The sequence below is a fragment of the Lactuca serriola genome, chromosome 8 (genome assembly GCF_051521515.1).
Source record: "Lactuca serriola cultivar US96UC23 chromosome 8, Lser_US96UC23_V15, whole genome shotgun sequence".
In the NCBI taxonomy this organism is placed as follows: Eukaryota; Viridiplantae; Streptophyta; class Magnoliopsida; order Asterales; family Asteraceae; genus Lactuca; species Lactuca serriola.
This window is the reverse complement of record NC_136415.1, coordinates 123,223,966-123,245,500: the sequence shown is the minus strand read 5'-3', so window position 1 is coordinate 123,245,500 and position 21,535 is coordinate 123,223,966.

Genomic DNA, 21,535 nt, shown 5'->3' with positions numbered 1-21,535 from the left:
AGGAGATACCTTCAGAAGTACCAAGTCTCTAACCTGTAACTCAAGCTCGGATCGCCGCCTATCCGCATAACTCTTCTGGTGGCTCTGGGCTGTTAGTAACCTCTGTCTGACTTGCTGTATTTGCTCAGTCATCTTAAGCCCTATCTCAGTGCTACCCATCACTCGTTTCCCTACCTCTCCCCAACAGAGGGGAGTCCAACACCTCCTCCCGTATAAAAGCTCAAAGGGAGGTATACCAATACTCGAAAGGTGTTTGTTGTTGTACGAAAACTCAGCCAAAGGTAGGTATGTATCCAACTTCCGCCGAAGTCCATAACATATGCTCGAAGCATGTCCTCAAGCGTCTGTATTGTCTACTCGCTCTGTCCGTCTGTTTGTGGGTGATAAGCAGTGCTGAAGTGCAATCTCATACCCAACTCCTCATGAAACTTCTTCCAGAACCTGGAAGTGAAACTCACATCCCTGTCTGACACAATCGAGATCGGCACTCCATGTTGAGACACCACCTCTCTCACCTATATCTCTATCGGCCTCTCTACAGAAGAGCTCTCACTAATAGCAAGGTAGTGAGCGCTCTTCGTCAGCCGATCCACAATCACCCAAATTGCATCAACACCCCTCGCAGTCCTCGGCAATTTGGTGATGAAATCCATAGAAATCTATTCCCACTTCTACTAGGGAACCTCTAGCGGCTGCAACTTGCCATGCGGATGCTGGTGCTTGGCCTTAACCCGGCGACAGGTCAAGCACCTCTCTACTACCCATGCAACATCCCTTTTCATACAGGGCCACCAATAATCTCTCTTCAGGTCTAAATACATCTTAGTGGCCCCAGGATGGATCGAGAATCTCAATTTGTATGCCTCCTCCATCAGTATGCTACGTAACCCGCCCATAAACGGCACCCAAATCCGACCATGAAAGGTCATAAGCCCTCGACTATCGGTAACAAACTTGGATACCTGCCCAATCACCCGCTCTCTCTTGCAGTTCTCCGGTTTGACAGCCTTTGTCTGGGCCTCTCGAATGGTGTCTAACACCGGAGTCATCACCGTCATCCTCATACATATATCTCGAATCGGGGCACTCTCCGCCCTGCGGCTCAGAGCATCGGCTACCACGTTAGTCTTGCCCAGGTGGTACAGGATCTCACAGTCGTAATCCTTTACCACATCCAACCATCTCCTATGGCGCATATTCAGGTTGGGCTGGTCCATCATGTACTTCAAACTCTTGTGGTCCGTGTATATGGTACACCGAACCCCATACAAATAATGGTGCCATATCTTGAGGACGAACACCACTGCCCCCAACTCCAAAACATGGGTAGGATAGCTCGTCTCATGAGGCTTCAGCTGCCTCGATGTGTATGCTATCACGTGCCCTCTCTGCATAAGCACTGCTCCCAATCCTGAAATAGACGCGTCACAGAACACCACGAAATCCTCCAATCCCTCGGGAAGGGCTAACACCAGGGCTTCGCATAATCTCTGGCGAAGAGTCTCAAACAAGGTCTGTTGCTCGGGAACCCAAGTAAAAGCAATGCCCTTTTGGGTCAATCTGGTGAGGGGAACGGAAATCTTGGAGAAATCTCTGATAAATCTCTGATAGTTGCCGGCCAACCCCAGAAAACTCCTGATCTCGGTGGGGTATCTCGGCGCCTCCCAACTCATGATAGCCTCAATCTTGGCCGGATCGACCAATATACCATTCTGATTAATGAGATTTCCCAAGAACTGGACCTCTCGTAACCAGAAATCACACTTGGAGAATTTGGCATAAAGCCTCTCCGATCTCAACACTCCAAGGATCTCCCTCAGATGCACCTCATGTTGCTCTCTGGATCTCGAATACACTAGAATATTGTCGACGAACACAATCACCGATCGATCCAACATCGGCCTACATACTCGGTTCATGAGATCCATGAACGTTGCTGGTGCATTAGTAAGCCCAAAAGGCATCACCACGAACTTGTAATGCCCATAACGAGTCTTAAACGTCGTCTTCTAGATATCCTCATCCCGCACCCTCATATGGTGATATCCAGACCGCAAGTCTATCTTGGAAAACCAAGAAGCTCCTTGCAACTGATCGAACAGATCGTCAATCCTCGGTAGTGGATAACGGTTCTTGACCGTCAACTTGCTCAACTCCCGGTAATCAATGCACATCCGGTGTGAACCATCCTTTTTCTTGAAAAAAAGGATCGGCGCTCCCCACAGTGAGCTACTCGGTCAGATGAATCTCTTCCCCAACAGCTCCTGAAGCTGCGAGGATAACTCCTGCATCCCCGGTGGCGCAAGGCGATAAGGTGCCTTGGCGATAGGCGCCGCCCCCGGAACCAAATCGATGCGAAACTCCACCTACCTCTCAGGAGGCACACCCGACAACTCCTCGGGAAAAACATCCAGAAACTCTCGCACTATCAGAATCTCACCGACAGAACTCAGCCTCTCCGCAGCAACTCATGTATCCATCACATAGGCTACAAACCCTCTACAGCCCTGCTATAAACTCTGTATCACTCTGGCATTCGAGCAAAATGCTGACCCGGATCGGGTACCCTTGCCATATACCGTAAGTCTCCCCCACTAGGTTCTCGTATGGTCACCAACTGACGCTCGCAGTCAAGGTTGTAGAACTCGTTACTCGGTACCTGATCGGCCGACTACCGAGTAGCGAGTACTCAGGAGTACTCGGGAGTACTCGGGGAGTACTCGGATTTGGAAATTTGCGTAGAAATATTTTTAGGGAAATTATATATGTCAAAATCATAAGATAAAATCATAAGTTGATTGAAATATATAACAAAATTGGATACATGTGAATACACAAAAAATGAAAAACACATAGTGGTCTCACTTCGTGAATAATTACTGAAAATTTAAGATATATATGTAGTAATAATTACATGTGTGTGTGTCAAATAATACATCATTAAGTATATTATACATATTAATCACCGAGTCGACCGAATTTCACAACACTACTCAGTCCGTAAGGGGCCGATCGGGGAGTACTCGGGATTATGTAACTCACATCGGCAAGGGGGGAGTAGCGAGTACTCGGAGGAGTAATCAGCCAACTCGGCAAGCTTTACAACACTGCTCATAGTCATGAACAGCTCTGAATCGGCTCAACCAGTCCATGCCCACAATGACACAAGCATCCCCCATCGCAATTGGTACCAAATCTTTCGGAAACTCAACACCGAAAATCTCGAGTACACATCCTCGAATCTCATCAGTAGCAAGAACCGCTCGCTCCTCAGCTATAGAAACTCGCAGAGGTCGACTCAACGCCTCTCGTCGGATACTGATGTGCTGACTAAATGCTAAAGATATGAAAGATTGGCTCGCACCCGAGTCGAATAACACCAAATCAGGTATAGAATTCACAACAAAAGTACCTAAGAATACAACAATATAACCACAATATCTCAAACTCAGCATAAGTAAATAAAAGAATACATTCCAGCCATGACATCGGGCACTACGCGGACCTCCTCCGCTGTCAACTGAAAGGCTCTCCCACGAGCCATCTGTGCCTAGGCCTTCACTGGCCGGGCCTCGGTGGCTCTAGTAGCAGCAGGTGCAGATCCCTACGCTAATCCCTGAAGTAGTTGTGGGCACTCGGCCTTCCGATGGCCAGTCTGGTTGCAGTGGAAGCAAACTGCAAACCCCTTGGGGAAATCCCTCGCGAAATGCCCCTCCTTGCCACACTTGTAGCACACCCCCGTCCTGCACACTCCCTCATGGATCTTGTCACACTTCCCACAAGTGTGGACCTTCGGTCCTCCAGATCTCAAGTCAGCGGGCTTTGCCCGCTTGGCTGCCGGCTGAGACTGTGTCGGCCACCTATCCCTCCTCTGAGACTCGGCCTCCTCCTTGGCCTGAGTCTCTAGCTTGATCTCCCTCTTCTGGGAATTTGCCTAGAGCTCGGCAAATGTCCGGTATAACGATTTCGCCATGAACTCACAAATGTCTTGCCTCGGTATACTCAGATATCGACTCATGCGTGCCTGCTTAGAAGACACATTCTTAGGGAAAAACAACGCCTTCTCGTGAAACATTCGTGTAATCACAGTCACGGACTCCATCCCCTGCTTGAGGGACATGAAATCATGGACCAAACGTTCCTTTTCCACCGGGGGAACATACTTGTCTCTGAACATAGTGGTGAACCTCTCCCAGGTGACCGCTGTAAGCTCTGCAGGAGTAAAATCTATCGTCACAAACTTCCACCAGTCCTTCGCTCCCAAGCGAAGCTGGTTCAGCGCGAACCGTACCCTCAGATGCTCTGGACATAAACATGTGTAGAAGCATCCCTCGATGTCATAGATCCACCTCATCGCGGCTATCAGTTCCTAAGTCCAGTCAAACTCCGGTGGCTTCGTGTTGCTGAACGCTCGGTACAGCAACGAGTCACCCACCTGCAGCCTTGTGGCAGTGACAGCCGCAGTGGCTGCAGCAACAACCGCCTCAGTCAAAGCAGCATAACACTCGTCGTATGTCTCATTCAATGTGGTCTTGATAGACCTAAACATCTCTGGTATCTCAGCTCGGATGGCGGCGGCCACCTCCTCGTGAATCATCCTACGGATATCCTCATCACTAGTACCACTGGTCCCACTGCCTCCTGGGTTGTGGCGCGTCCCCACCATGATGCCTATGAAATATGACATAAAATAATCTGAGACTCAACTGAGATTACTCACACTCGATCAACCGTTCCTACTTGTTCCTTAGCACCCTAAGGATTATTACTTGGGATGTTTACCGATCTGATGCTTTCAGTAGTACGGGCCCAATGCTACCATTCACACCGTATCTGTATCCACACCAAGTCCTCCTAGGATCCCAATTCGCAAGTACTCTATACCCCCTGAATTCTGCCTACTCTCACGCAAACTTCTCATAAGCTACTCTCTGCTACCTACATGCACTCAAGAAACCTACAGTAACATAAACTCCTATGCTAAGGCATCACATATCAGGCCACCCTAGTCCTAATATATGATTTACCTAGCCTAATCTAGCATGCGTAGCACATCACATAATATCTCATAACACATAATGCAAGGGTATTTTAGGAAATCACCGTTCGGGCGCTGACCGATCGTACACACTGCTCCTTTTTGCCTTTCTCATAATCTTTTACTCTTGTTAGAAAAATTGTTTCTTTTATGAAAGATTTTCTCAAATCCTCAGTTTGAGTTCAAATACGCCCAAATGTGCATCTGAATCCCTCAAACCAAGGCTCTGATATCAACTATTAACGACGTGAAAATTTAAAACAATTTTTCATTTTTCAAACAAAACATGTCTCATACAAAATCATCTCAAAACTCAGGTGTATCAAATGTTATCACGATAAAACATATCCCAGAATCTCAAATACAAAATCATCAATCAGTGTGTACGAATCATGCCGGCGCCTTCCTGCGATCCTCGCTAGTACCTAGAACACATATCACATAACACGGTAAGCATAAATGCTTAGTGAGTTCCCCAAAATACACATACACCACATAAGCCACTCGAGGCAATAACTCGGTATGACCCTCCGGTCAATGTGTCTCAGCAGGACCCTCCAATCCTGTAGTTTGTTGGACCTTCCGGTCCGGTCTGATCGAGGACCCTCTCGCCTCATGAGTCATTGGACCCTCTAGTCCAATCTATATAGCACATTGCATACATATAACACAATGCACATAAATCTCGATCATACACATACATATAAGACCACTCCGGTCTGCACAGAGACACCTAGGTAATGTATAGTGAGAAGACTCACCTCGTAAGATGTCTAGAAAACTCTCGTGCTCGAATCCCCGATCTAGCCTCCACCTATCAAAATGATAATATCTCTAATCAATACACTCCTTACATCCTCCTCTCTAAGAATGGGTAAAAGGCTATTCTACTCCTCCCTGACCTCTCTTAAATCGGTTTGACCATCCCTAAGGTCAATCGAAATCAACTCAGTCAACGGTCCATCATTGACTAGAATCGTCGAGTGCACTCGGGTGACTCGGCGAGTCCATGCATGTCATCGGAATCCTCCTAAGGCCTCACTCGACTTGTCGAGTTAACCTTTCACTTGACGAGTTACCACTGGTCACGAATCGCGGGGCAAACCGATCCGACTCGCCGAGTTCTCTCATGGAGTCGGCGAGTTTCCCCCATGGCATTACTCATTTGACCTTCTAAGGTCAGATATGTTTCTCAAACATATAGATCCGGCCTTTCAACACCCAAAAATCACGTAAAGGTCTGATCTTGGCGTTCATGCATGGTGTATCTTGCGTTATATACCATAGAAACCCCATAAATGCTTCCTAGCATCAAACCATAAGGTTTACTCTATAAAAGCTTCATGCTCTTGGCTCTCTTGACCTAGAAGTGTCCATATCTATAACACAAACATGCAAGAGGGATTTGAGGCATTCAAAACCCCAAAGATGAAGTGATTCAAGCCCTAACCCCAAAATGGAATCTACACAATAGGGAAGGAAAGGGGTTCGATTTTGTACCTCAGACTGAAGCTCCTTTCTTGAATAACTCAGAACAATAACCTTCCTCGGTCCCTCTTGCTGGAACTCTTCTCCTTCCTTGCAAAATCACACCAAAAAGCTCAAGATATCTCTTTCTCTCACTTTACACACTCAAGCTCGCTAGGGTTCTCTCTTCTAGGAAGGTAGCCGCAATTGAAGGCGATAAGTTCCTTTAAATAGGAATCAGGCACAAAGATTTAGGGTTTCTTCCAACAGCGCGGACTCGTCGAGTCGCCTGACCGACTCGTCGAGTCCATTCATTAATCCGAGTCGTCAGTCACGATCCTACTCGACGAGTTTAGGCGGCAACTCGTCGAGTCCCTCTTCTTAACTCAAAAGTAAATACTTAAATTATGATACCTGGAAATCCGGATGTTACAGTCTTAGAGTTAGAACATGTGAATATAGTCGTATCCTAATTTTTTTAAACACGTAATACATGTGTAAATTAGATAACTAATAATTTAAAGTGTTAAATAACACTAGTTTATGTAAGGAATAATTACAATAATTCTAGGAATTATCTTGAAGATTTGTTTCCTAGGAATTTGTTCTTATGATGTTCTAGGTAAAGGTATGAAGATGTGCTTATCAATTTTAAGAGAAAATGTAACTGATTGTGAAGATGAAACAAGAGAAATGGGAAGTGATTTCGGCTTGTGTGTGTGTGTCTATATATATATATATATATATATATATATATATATATATATATATATATATATATATATATATATATATATATATATATATATATATATATATATATATATATATATATATATATATATATATATGAGGGTAAAATAGATTTTACATTTGCATTCAAATGTGTATTTTATCACATTGGATAGTGTGTCACCGTTTAAAACCAAGGATTTCGGCCTATGTTCTTTGATTTCGGTACAAAAGTCCAACCTAGAATCAAGGGTTTTCGGTCTAGATTGTCTTCAGCCAAGGGGGTTCTCGGTCATAAGGGTTCTCGGTCATGTGGGTTCTCGGTGGAGGGATTTCGGTCCACGCTGATCTCGGCCAAGAAGGGATTTTGGTCTAGACATGGTATTTGATTCCCAAAACTGAAAACCCTTAAAGTAGGGTATAATTCATTGTTTATTGGATTTAATTTTTAACTAATTGATTTTTGTAGGAATAATTGAATTTTAGTTGATTTTCTTTGACTTTTATTGACCCGAAATAACCGGTTGTTACAGACTATCGATGACAAACCTGTCGATCGCGCCCCTAATCCACTCCTCTTTCCAATTCTCCTTCAGAACGCCCTCGACATGTACCTCTTTGATCAAATCAAAAAGTGGAGAATCAATGGATATCCTCATACACATTTCTCCCACTGAAGATCCAGCTAACTTGCGGCTCAATGCATCCGCTACCACATTCGCTTTAGTCGGATGGTAAAGGATCTCGCAGTCAAAATCCTTGACAACATCCATCCATCTGCGCTGCCTCATTTTTAGGTTCGGATAGTCCATAAGATATCTCAAACTTTTGTGATTCTTGTAAACAGTCCAACGGACCCCATAAAACTCTTGTGATCCACTGCCCCCAATTCCAGGTCATGAGTAGGATATCACGCCTCATGCGGCTTCAGCTGTCATGAAGCATAAGCAATCACTCGTCCTCTCTGCATAAGGACCGCCCACAAACCAGTGATGGATGCATCAAAAAAAAACTACAAAATCCTCGACACCCTCTGGAAGGTTCAATATCGGGGCCTCACATAATCTCCGTCGCAACATCGCAAAAGTAACCTGCTGCTTAAGGCCCGAATTGAAATCCACTCCCTTCCTCGTCAGACGAGTTTGGGGTACTGCAATCTTGGAGAAGTCTTGAATAAATCTCTGATAGTATCCTGCCAAACTTAAGAAACTCCTGATCTCTGAGGGAGATTTGGGAACCTCCCACTGCATCACAACCACGATCTTGGCTGGATCGACCAAAATCCCATCTTGTTTAACAAGATGTCCCAGGAACTGGACCTCTCGTAACCAAAACTCGCACTTCAAGAACTTGTCATACAGTCGTTCCCACCTCAATACTCCCAGAAGCTCTCGAAGGTTCTCATCGTTCTGCTCTCTAGTCTTGGAATACACCAAGATATCATCAATGAACACAACAGATCGGTCGAGCATCGACCTGCACACCTGATTCATCGAATCCATAAACATTGTAGGTGCATTGGTGAACCCAAACTGAATTACCATGAACTCGTAATGCCCATAACAAATCCGGAATGCGGTATTCTCAAATCCCTGTAGCTGATCAAAGATGTCATCAATCTACGGAAGGGGATAACGGTTCTTCACCGTTAACTTGTTCAACACCCGGTAATCAATGCACATCCGGTGTGAACCACCCTTCTTCTTGATGAACAGTATAGGCGCTCCCCACAGCGAACTGCTCAGTCTGATGAACTGCTTGCCTAACAGCTCCTGAAGCTGATAGGATAACTCCTGCATCACAGGTGGTTCCAAATGGTACGGTGTCTTAGCAATAGGGGCAGCACCCGAAACCAAATCAATCTTGAACTTGACCTGCCCCTTTGGAGGCACACCAAGCAACTCCTCCAGGAACACATCCGCAAAGTCTCTAACCACTAGCACCTTTGAAACCGAGACTTGTTCCCATACTCGAGTATCAACCACATCAGCAAGATAACCCATGCACCCATGTTGGATATACTGACAAGTTCTGGCAATAGAACAAAATTTTGATCTCAATTTGGTACCCTCTCCATAAATAACCAGTTCTCCCCCACATAAGGTTCGAACTATTACATGCTAACCCTTGCAATCGATCATAGCCCTGAATCTACTCACCTAGTCCATCCCTACAATCACACGCACATATCACATGGGAATAGGGATCATATCAATCGGGTAAGGCACCCCGAAGATCTCCAATACACAACCCTAATATACATTGGATGTAGAAACCCCATGTTCGTCGGTGATAGAAACTCACAACGGACACTCTAACTCCCCACGAGGCATATCAAACTCCCTATTGAACGTCTAGGATGCAAAATACCGACTCACACCCGAGTCAAAAAGCACAAGAGTATGCAAAGAGTTCACTTAGAAGGTACCTAACGGAATCATAATATAAGCATACCATAAAATAATCAACAAAACAATAAATAGAAACATACCAGTAGCGACGTTTGGTGCTACCTTGGTCTCCTCTGCTATGAGCTGAAAAGCACAACCTCGAGCCCTCAGTGGCTCCGCCCTACCCTGGCTCCTATCCATGATCCTCGGAGTAGCCGACGCTGGAGCTTGCACCAGTCCCATAGTGAGCAAAGGACAGTTGACCTTAATATAGCCAACCTGCTCATGGTAATAACAGATCCTAATGCTCAATATTGGGACCTGCTAGTGAAAATCCTTGGTGTAATTCCCCTCCTTTCCATATTTGTGGCACCCAGAAAAAGATCGACAAGAACCATCATGAACCTTTCCAAACTTGTCATGATTCCGACCCCTCTGACCCCCAGTTCTCACGTCAGCGACCTTTTATTGCTTCATTGTAGATTGTGCCTGCATCGGAGCCTGCCTCCTCTCCCTACCTTAGAGCTCCATCTTAATCTCCCGCCTCCTCGCAGCCTCCTGAAGCTCCACAAGTGTAGTATAGCGTTGAGTGAACACAAACTAGAAAATGTCCGTCTTGAGCATGCTCAAGTACCGGGTCATCTTAGCTTGCTCAGAAGCAGCAAACTCAGGACAAAACAGAGCCCTCTCGGTAAACATCTTAGTGATCTCAGTCACCGACTCAATCCCCTACCTCAGATCCAAATACTTCTGGGTCAGCCTATCCCTCTCCACCAATGGAACATATCTCATGTGAAACATCTTATAAAACTTCTCCCATGTCACATCAGCCCTCTACTCAGGGTTGTACGAACCAATCACTAATCTCCACCAATCCTTCGCTCCTGACCGAAGAAGGTTCAAGGAGTACTTGACCTTCTGGTCAGCAGGACAAAAGCATGTAAAGAAACACCCCTCAACATCGGACAACCACCTCATCTCAATGATCGGATCCTGAACTCCATTGAACAATGGGGGCTTCATATTAATGAAGTCCCCATACTGGAAGGCTCTCTCTCCAAGAACCTCAGCGACTGAAACAGTTGTGGTAGTTGCAACAACAACAGCCTCAGAAAGTGTCACATAACGATCGTCGAAAATCTCAATCATGTTGGTCTTGATAGACCCAAAGAACTCCGGTATTGATCCCTCGACAGCAGTAACAACCTCAGCAAAAATCAACTCCTTAATTTGATTCTCAGTCAACCCTGGCCGCCCACTCCAGCTCCTGACTCTGATCCCCTAATGAGCACCATACTGAAAATAAACCAGAAAATATCAAATAAGGTGCATTTCATACCATACAAGCTATTCTAAATAACGAAACCCTAGGGGTTGTGACTTCCCTGCTATGCGTACGGATCATGTGCTTCCGGTAGTACAAGCCCATACTACCTTCCACACCTACCTGTATTTGTCTCAGAAGATCATCACAACAATCCTAACATCACACACTAGAATACACATACATCATATTCTCACTCCCTAGGGAAAGGCTTAACATTCCTCCTGACCGACTGCTCACACATAACCCATCCATTAAACTTCCACCAACCCTGCAGCACTCGCGTATGCTAATCATACATAACACTGGATCCTATAGACAATTGAATACTTGATTCTACCCTAAACCCTTAATTAAATAAGAATAGGAAATAAGGCCAAACCAAACATTCTCAGGCTATAGAATCTTTGTTATGTACAACTATGATGCATACACTAAGCAACTACAGTAATGATGTCAATTTCATACAAGAAATAATTTTAGGCTATCAGGCATCACATATCAGGAAATTCTATCATGCAATTCCTGAAGATCCATAACCTACCACTAACTTGTTGTTATAACAGAAACATAGTGTCAATAATAGTGTGGGTAACTTGGGGTATACTTTCTTGCTCTAGTTGATCGTACACATTTCATCCTTCCTTGGTTACTTCTGAAAACAATTTTGAAAACCAGTTTAAAACTTTTGCAGTTCCCTAGTTTGAGTCTGGATTCACACAAATGTTCATCCAATTCTCTCAAACCAAGGCTCTTATACCAACTTGTACCACCCTAAAATTCATAGAAATTTTAAAAATTTAAAATCAACCATTAACCAACATTGTTTATAAAAAGAGTCATTGTTCCAAAAGTATTATTCAAAATCAGAGTTTTCCCAAGACCTAGTAACACAAAACAGGATGATGTACATGATCATGCCTTCGCTTTCCCACAATCCTCAGAAGTACCTCAAACAATAAACTAAAAATGTAAGAGAAAACATAGTGAGTTCCCCCAAAGTACCAACACTCTAAAAAACAAACAAAGCATGCAAATATGAGCCTTCGGCCTGACTGGACCGCCTCACAAGGCCTACAGGCTATCCGCACCGCCCTACGGGCCTCCGGCCAGACTGGACCGCCTCGTAGGGCCTAGAACCTATCCGGACTACCCCGGGTATCTTAGCCTTCAACACAAAGCAGGACCGCCTCAACCCAACCACAATATGTTGACATATGTAACAAACAAACATAAACACAGAACCAACAAATACAAATAACCATGCAGATCTACTACTCAATCAAATACTAGCATAACACTATCCTATAACCAGGATAAATAATCTAGTGGGCCGGTATTGGTGCCTTAGACCCACGAGTACAGTGAGGAAAACTAACCTCTCATTCTGAAAAAGGTATCTGACAAAAGAAAGCTCCAAATGATAATTCAAATGGTCACATAAACACCAAATAATGAAAAATATCAAATACTACTCAATTTACCTAAAATACCCTTAGGTCAAACTGGGTCACAGGACAAAGTCAACAAATCAGCCGAGTCAACCCAGTTGAGTACGCTGGACATACTCATACATATGTGGGGTGTACTCCGATTGACCCAGAAGTCGGGACCTTGACCGCGTACACACAGCGTACCGCTTGGTACGCCCAACGCACGCACCTGGTCAGCCTATTTTCTCATTAAGATTTTAATACTTCAAGTCCTTATTGTCACACCCCCAAACCAAAACGGTGGAAACGTTCGGGGGTGAAGGACGTCATATACAATATCACAACAATTGCATCATAGTAATCAAAGCAACACAACCATTACATTGAATAAGTAGAATATTTACAATTGTTTAATACATAATTTGTATATATCAAAACTTTAGCAAAAGTATAAAAGACGTGACTCAATACGCTCCGTCTTCTCAAAAGCTTGTGGGAGTACTCCTATAGTATTTTAACTATATGCTTCATTTTTATAGATTTTGGTAAGTTTTAGGCTTGTTGCAACACCACAGTCACTCCCAAACACATGTTGGTTGTGTCTCAAATAAATATAGTTGATCAGGCTATATTTATTCTAGACATGATTACATAACTATCCAGGTTTAAATGTAGTGTCTAACATCCAAATACTTTTGTTTTTTTCTCCTTGTGATATTGTTTCTGGTATGTATATATACTTCTATACTTCTTGTAAAATACTTAAATTTTAAAAGAATACTTTAAGTTTCAGAGCGCTTCGGCCCCTTTAGTGTTTATAGTTGTATACCATGTAAGGTTTGATATACTCAGTTCACTATAAACAATAGCTCTGATACCAATCCGTCACACCCCCAAACCGAAACGGCGGAAACGTTCGGGGGTGGAAGACGTCATGTACAGTATCACAACAACTGCATCATAGTAATCAAAGCAACACAACCATTACAATTAGTAGTTAGAATATTTACATATGTTTAATACATAACTTGTAAATATCAAAAGTATAGAAAAAGTATAAAAGACGTGACTCTATACGCTTCGTTTTCTCAAAAGCTTGCGGGAGTACCAGTCTACTGATTTCCTGAGAATACAAGTGGTTTTGAAAGAGTATCAGCATTAAGCTGGTGAGTTCATACGCATGTTTTTGATATGAAAACCTGTTCATGAATCTGTGAAAATGCTTCTATGTTTCCAAGAAAATCCAATATTTTCTTTAGTAATGAAAAGTAGTCTTAAACCCTAAGACCAAATGTAAGTTCATTATCGTATTATGTGTTTGTGTATGAAAGTATTAGTATGTATGCCTGGTTACCACCAGCTATTTTGTATAGTATAGTTTTGTATGAAAACTCTTGTGTGAAATCCCTGGCTACCACCAGTAATGTAAGGTAATGTATTTTATGAAAACCCTGGCTAACACCAATATGTATAATAGTTTTATTACTTAAAATAAAACCCTGAGTTGAAATCCATGGAATCCTCCAGTTGTAGTATGTAGTAGTTATATTAATGAAAATAAAACTATTGAAGAATGAAATCCCGTAAACAAAAGGTTAGTTTTTACTGTTGTGAGTTTGTATAACCATGCTTGATATGACCTAGTAACCTCTACGACGTTTTTCAGGCGTCGGATGTTATGACATTTGTCACCCCAGGCATGCCTGCCTAACTGTAGCTAGCAATTTAGGTGTGGGATTGTCAGTCCCGAATAGATCTATTCATAAATCTCACGCTCTACCTCTAGGAGACTCTGGTTATATTATGATAGGATTTAGCCTGCACCTCGAAGGGTACAATTAAAGTAGAGTCTCACAACCCTGTATTAACTAGTTTACATGTAGTGTAGTATTCTTTTTTACTTGAAACTGGATGTATGTCTTGTAGAGTAAAAATAATTATTTATTATTGTACTCTTGGATTCGGAAAGTAGTATTGTATACCATAAACTATATCTATAATAGCTTATATGTTCGTTACTGTATATGGCTCTTGAATTAGTAAAACTGTGTATTGTATTCCAAATTATACATATTATTGTTTTGTATGTATGTTCTCATTGCATGTATTGAATACTGTAAAAAAGTTCAATGATGTTCCCTGAGTATATCAACATAGTTTAATTATATAACATATATGGTACTGAAAACCTTGAAATTATCATTGTATATTGAAAACTACCCTCATGCTCAGCACGTTACATAAGGGATAAAAATATCTAAATATTTGTATGAAATGTTGTGATTTCTCAGTTTGTATCCATTGAAAAGGTTTTTAAATCCGTTTGAAATCATTTGTATAAAAACACAATATCCTTGTGTTTACTTGTATTCTCCCCTTGAAAACAGTAAAAAAATGTAAGGGTACAAACTCACATCTGGTTGTGTGTAGGTGCCGTACCGTGAGACTGGAATGAGGACCCTCAAGTTGTTGTACGTGGAATTAACGGAACCCTAATGATAATTAAACGCATAATTGTATTTTAATTAGCGAACCCATTAATTATAGTGTTGGAATACACTTGCTTTTGGTTTAGAAATGTTACCGAGACTTGTTTGAAGAGTAAAAAGGGCGGTTTACAGCCAAGGTTCACGGTCTAAAGCTATTTGCGGTCGTGAACCGAGTTTGCGGTTGCAAACTGTTTGTGGCTGCAAATGGTTTGCGGCTGTAAACTATGTTTACGACTGTGAACGGTTTACAGCCCTTGAAGATTTGAAGACTGTTCTTGAGGAAAAACTTGAAGATTTAAAGGTTTGATCTTGAAGGTTTGAATGTCCTTGGGAGGTTCTTGGGAGCAATTTGAAAGTATTTTTGGGTAAAAAAAAAGATGAAAATGAGAAATCTCTCTGGGAAAAACCTTTATACCGGTTGGGTTTATGGTCGGTGCTTGGTTCTCGGTTGTAAACAGGTTTACCGCCCAGGGTTTACGGCTAGGGGTTTACGACCATAAACGCAAGGCTGGACAGGATTTTGCTGATTTTTTAAGGAAAAATCGGTTTTTCGAGTGATTTTGGTTCCGTCTCTTATATAAATTTTATTTATATAAATTAAATGATTTTTTAACCCGCAAGAATTTTGACGAAACAAATAAATTCAAAATTTATTTAACGGAAATTTGACTTTTGACGACTGGAAAGGATCGGGTTGTCGCATCAACTCCCCGTTAGAGGGAATTTCGTCCTGTAATTCGAAAACGAATACAATTATGGACTAGGTAAAGAGATGTGAATACTTCTGTTGCATCTGGTATTTGCGCTCCCAAGTGAATTTAGGTCCCTGCTTGGCATTCCAGCGAACCTTCACTATCGGGATGCGACTTTGTTTTGTTCGTTTGACTTCCCGATCCATGATTTCGACTGGTTCTTCCACAAAGTTAAGATTCTCGTTGATCTCGATTTCATCGAGTGAGATCACAAGGGTTTCGTCGGATAGACACTTTTTAAGATTCAACACGTGGAAGACGGGATGATGTTGCTAAGTTCTTGGGGTAATCGGAGTTTGTAAGTTATGGGACTGATCCTAGTGAGAATCTCGAATGGTCCAATGTATCTCGGATTCAGCTTTCCACGCTTTCCAAAGCATATCATGCCCTTCCATGATGAGACCTTCAACAGAACGCGGTCACCAATCTGGAATTCCAAGGGTTTTCGTCTTCTATCGGCGCAGCTCTTTTCTTTATCTCTAGAGGTTTTTAGTCGTTCTCATATTTGCACGATATTTTCGGTGGTTTCTCAAATGATTTATGGGCCAGTGATAGTGCTATAAGTGACTTGACCTCTAGCTAGCTATGTGTCACCCACCTCAGCCCAGCACAGAGGGGATTCGCGCTTACGACCATAGAGGGCCTCAAATGGAGCAGCCTTAATGCTAGTGTGATAGTTGTTGTTGTAGGAAAACTCAACCAGGGAAAAATGGGTGTTCCACGCCTTGCCAAAGTCTATAACACATGCTCTCAACATGTCTTCTAGCGTTTGAATGGTCCTCTCACTCTGCCCATCAGTTTGTGGATGGTAAGTTGTGCTCATATCCAACTTAGTTCCAAGATCCTTCTACAGTGACTGCCAAAATCTCGAGGTGAATCTGCTATCTCTATCCGAGATAATGGACACAGACACATCGTGCTCATATACAGCTTAGTTACAATATCCATCTTGAATGTTTCTTTGATTGGCAGGAAGTGGGCAGATTTAGTAAATCTGTCGACGATTACCCGAATAGTGTGATAGCCACTCGGGGTCTTGTCCAATTTGGTGATGAAGTCCATCGTAATTCGTTCCCACTTCCACTCAGGTATTTCTGGCTGTTAAAGTAGACCTGAGGGCTTTTGATATTCCACCTTCACCTTAGCGCAAGTCAGGCACTTTCCCATGAAGGTAGCAATTTCAGCTTTCATGTTTGTCCACCAATAGAGATTTTTGAGATCCAGATACATCTTATCCGAACCTGGGTGAATGGAGTATCGAGTTTTATGAGCTTCATTCATGACAACCTCCCTGTAACCACCGAACTTTGGGGTCCAGATCCGGTTCATGAAATAATAAACTCCGTCTCCCTTGATCTCTAAGTTCTTTTCCATTCCCCTCAAGGATTCATCCAACATGTTATCTGGTTTCAAGGCTTCCAGATGAGGCTCTCTGATTTGGGCGGACAGATGGGAATGGATTGTCATTGTTAATGCCTTCACTCTACGACCTGAGTACTCTTTCCGACTGAGGGCATCTGCTACCACATTGTCCTTGTCGGGATGATAGCGTATTTCACACTCATAATCATTGAGTAGATCAACCCATCGTCGTTGCCTCATGTTCAGCTCCTTCTGATAAAAAATGTGTTGAAGGATTTTATGGTCAGTGAAGACAGTGCACTTGGTTCCATAGAGGTAATGTATCCAGATTTTTAATGCGAATACCATTGCTCCCAACTCCAGATCGTGAGTTGTCTAATTGACTTCGTGTGCTTTTAGCTGTCTCAAGGCATAAGCAATAACTTTTCCTCGTTGCATGAGCACGCAGCCTAGGGCCTAATTAGATGCATCGTCATAGACAACGAAGTCCTCCGTCCCTTCTGGAAGAGACAAGATAGGTGTGCTACATAAGGCCTGCTTCAATTTTTGGAACACAGTGTCTTGTTTTTCTCCCCAACTAAAGGCTACACCTTTCTGATTCAGGGTGGTAAGAGGCTTAGCAATTCTAGAGAAATTATGGATAAACCTGCGATAGTAGCCAGCAAGACCCAAGAATTAACGGATTTCGGTGGGTGTCTTCGGTGTTGACCAATTCTTGATCGCTTTAATTTTGGAAGGGTCCATGTGTATGCCTTCTTCACTAACCATGTGACCGAGGAAAGTTACTTTTCTAATCCAGAATTCGCACTTTGAGAATTTAGCATATAGTTTCTCCGCCCTTAGAGTTCCTAGCACTTGCCTCAAGTGTTGTCTATCATCTTAATCACTTTGAGAATAGACAAGTATATCATCTATGAATATTATCACGAACTTGTCTAGGAAGGGTTGGCACACCCGATTCGTCAGATCCATGAATACCGCGGGTGCTTTGGTTAGGCCAAAGGGGATTACTACACACTCGTAGTGACCATATCAAGTGTGAAATGTTGTCTTAGGAACATCACCCTCGTGGACTCGTAATTGATGGTACCCTGATCTCAGGTCTATCTTTGAGAAGTAGCTGGCTCCTTGAAGTTGATCGAAGAGGTCGCTGATTCTGGGAAGAGCGTAGCGATTCTTGATGGTAAGCTTGTTCAGTTCACGATAATCTATGCACATCCAAAAGGACCCATCCTTCTTCTTCAAAAATAAGACCGTGGCTCCCCAGGGTGAATAGCTTGGTATGATGAATCCCTTGATGAGTAGTTCATTGATTTGGTTGGATAACTCTTGCATTTCTGTCGGTGCTAGGCGGTAAGGAGATTTGGCTACGGGGTAGCTCCGACGATTAGGTCGATTCGGAACTCGACTTGGTGCTCAGGAGGAATTCCGGGAAGATCTTTAGGGAAGACATAAGGAAATTTGCAGACTTCGGGGATGCTCTCGAGGTCTTTAACTTCCTAGTTTTCATTAACGACATGGGCTAGGAATGCATGACACTCCTTTCACAAATATTTTTGGGCTTTGATGCATGAAATGATATGAAGGTTTAAGCTGAGTTTATCACCATAGATAATGAGGGCTTCGCCAGATGGCAGATTAAGGCGAATGGCTTTTTCATAACAAAGGATATCAGCACGATTGGGGCTCATCCAATCCATGCCGACTATGACATCAAAGCTTTTTATGGAGACCGACATGAGATCGATGGGAAAGGAGTAATCGTTCAAGGTAAGGGTACAACATATGAATACGTCGTTAGTGCTCTCTTTCTTTCCGTTAGCCATCTCGACGGTGAATGTTTCGGTTAAAGGTTGGGATTTATGCTTATGACTAACAAAATGCCTCTCCGCACCATTATCAAAAAAATGCATGTATAAGAGTTGTCGAAGAGGAACGTACCCATAACTACGGTGGGATCAGCAACTACCTCCTCCTGGCCCATAGCTAGCACTCTTCCTGTGTTGCCAGTTGTTGTTGCTTTTGGGCAATTCCTCTTGAAGTGTCCGGTTTCACCACATCCATAAGAGGCTTGGCTTACTCCAGCTCTAGGAGCCTGATTGGTTGGTTGGACTTGTGTCTTGCAAAAATGGGTTGTATGCCCCTTTTTGCCACAGTTGGTGCATTGCATATCACGACACTGTACGTCATGAGGGAAGTTACACTTGTCACACCCTGTGAGGGTTCCAACATATCTACTGGCAGGCGCTTGAGTTGTGGGGGCAGCAACAGGAGTGGTAGCAGCATGGACGGCCACTATTTGTTGCTTCTTGGAGGGCTCCTGCAAAGACTTGCCCTTGCGCTTGTTCCATAATTTTCTCTTTCCACCGCTCTCCTTGGGTGGTTCATGGGCGGATACTATGGGCTCATGGTTGTCCCCGTGATCTATCACGTCATGTGCCAGCCACTTGGCACTATTAAAGGTGAGGGGTTTAGTAGCTAAGACATTCCCATGATTTGGGGGTGTCAATCCCCATATGAATCTTTCAACTTTCTTGCTCTCCGGGGTGACCAACCCAGGACATAGAAGAGCCAGGTCACTGAACCTAGCAATGTATGCAGCAACGTCGGAACCTTTCATCTTCAGTTTCCAGAGTTCTTGCTCCAGCTATTGCATTTCGCCCCTAGGGCAATATTCAGCTAGCATCAACACCTTCAAATCATCCCAACTCATAGCATTAGCAACCAGGAGAGTTAGGGATTTCACTTGGCCATTCCACCAAGTCAGTGCTCTGTCAGTGAAGGTACACGCTGCAAACTTCACCTTGCTGGACTCAGGGCAAGCGCAGATCTCGAAGATGGATTCAGTTTTCTCGAACCAACGGGTTAGAGCAATGACACCTCCAGTTCCATCAAAAGACCGTGACTTCACGTTGGTGAAGTCCTTGTATGAGAATTCCTTCGTTTTTCCATGACTATCACCGAGGTTAGAGGGGTTGGCACCACTACCCGACCCACTAGTGTCAATTTCATTGATCCGCGACATGGCAGCAGCCACAACAGCTGTCACTGCGGCCTGGAACACAGCATGGTCGTACTAAGGAAGTGGTGGCGGCGGATTTGTTGGAGGGTTGTTGTTCTTTCTGTTGGGTCTCTTCTTCGGAGGCATCTTTCTCTAAAAGATACAAGGGGAAAATGACGATAAGCCTTCTATGTTGGTCATGAGTCAGATATTTTTGAACAAGATATATCTTAGTCCTAAATGCATAATATCTTGACCCTACATCATTATCAAAGATCTATAATAAAGGCTTACTAACATAAGCAAGGAATTGTAGGTCTTTCATTTGTAGAGATTAGTACTACTTGTAACAATTCTATGTAGTGTGATAGAGCTATAAAATACTTCTATAGTATTTCAACTATGTGCTTCATTTGTATAGAGTTTTGTAAGTTTTAGGCTTGTTGCAACACCACAGTCACTCCCAAACACATGTTGGTTGTGTCTCAAATAAATATAGTTAATCATGCTATATTTATTCTAGACATGATTACATAACTATTCAGGTTTAACTGCAGTGTCTAACATCCAAATACTTTTGTTTTGTTCTCCTTGTGATATTGTTTCTGGTATGTATATATACTTGTATACTTCTTGTAAAATACTTAAATTTTAAAAGTATACTTTAAGTTTCAGAGCGTTTCGTCCCATTTAGTGTTTATAGTTGTATACCATGTAAGGTTTGATATACTCAGTTCACTATAAACAATAGCTCTGATACCAATCTGTCACATCCCGAAACCGAAACGGCGGAAACGTTTGGGGGTGGAGGATGTCATGTACAGTATGACAACAATTGCATCATAGTAATCAAAGCAACACAACCATTACATTGAATAAGTAGAATATTTACATTTGTTTAATACATAACTTGTATATATCAAAAGTATAAAAGACGTGACTCTATACGCTCCATCTTCTCAAAAGCTTGTGGGAGTACCTGTCTACTGATTTCCTGAGAATACAAGTGGTTTTGAAAGAGGATCAACATTAAGCTAGTGAGTTCATAAACATGTTTTTGATATGAAAAACTGTTAATGAATCTGTGAAAATGCTTGTATGTTTCCAAGAAAATCCAATATTTTCTTTAGTAATGAAAAGTATTCTTAAACCCTAAGACCAAATGTAAGTTCGTTATCGTATTTTGTGTTTGTGTATGAAAGTATTGATGGGTTTTAGCCATAAGAACTTTCCTATGTGCGCATGCAAAACCCTAATGCTCGGATCTAGGCTTTCTAATAAACATGCTTTGAATCCAAGACTTCTAATTACTAATTAGGTTAAATAACAACATTGAAACAGATCTAGAATCATACCTTTGAATTCCTTGTTGACCTTGTTGTCTTGGAGCTTCTAGAGTCACAAATGTCACTCCTCTGATGGCTTACAAACACCAATAGCAAGGAGGATGATTTAGGAGAGAGGAGAGGGGAGGAATTCGACCAGAGGTTCCTTACTTTAGGTTAGGTGTCGAATTCCATCAGCCATAGGGTCTATTTATACTTGTT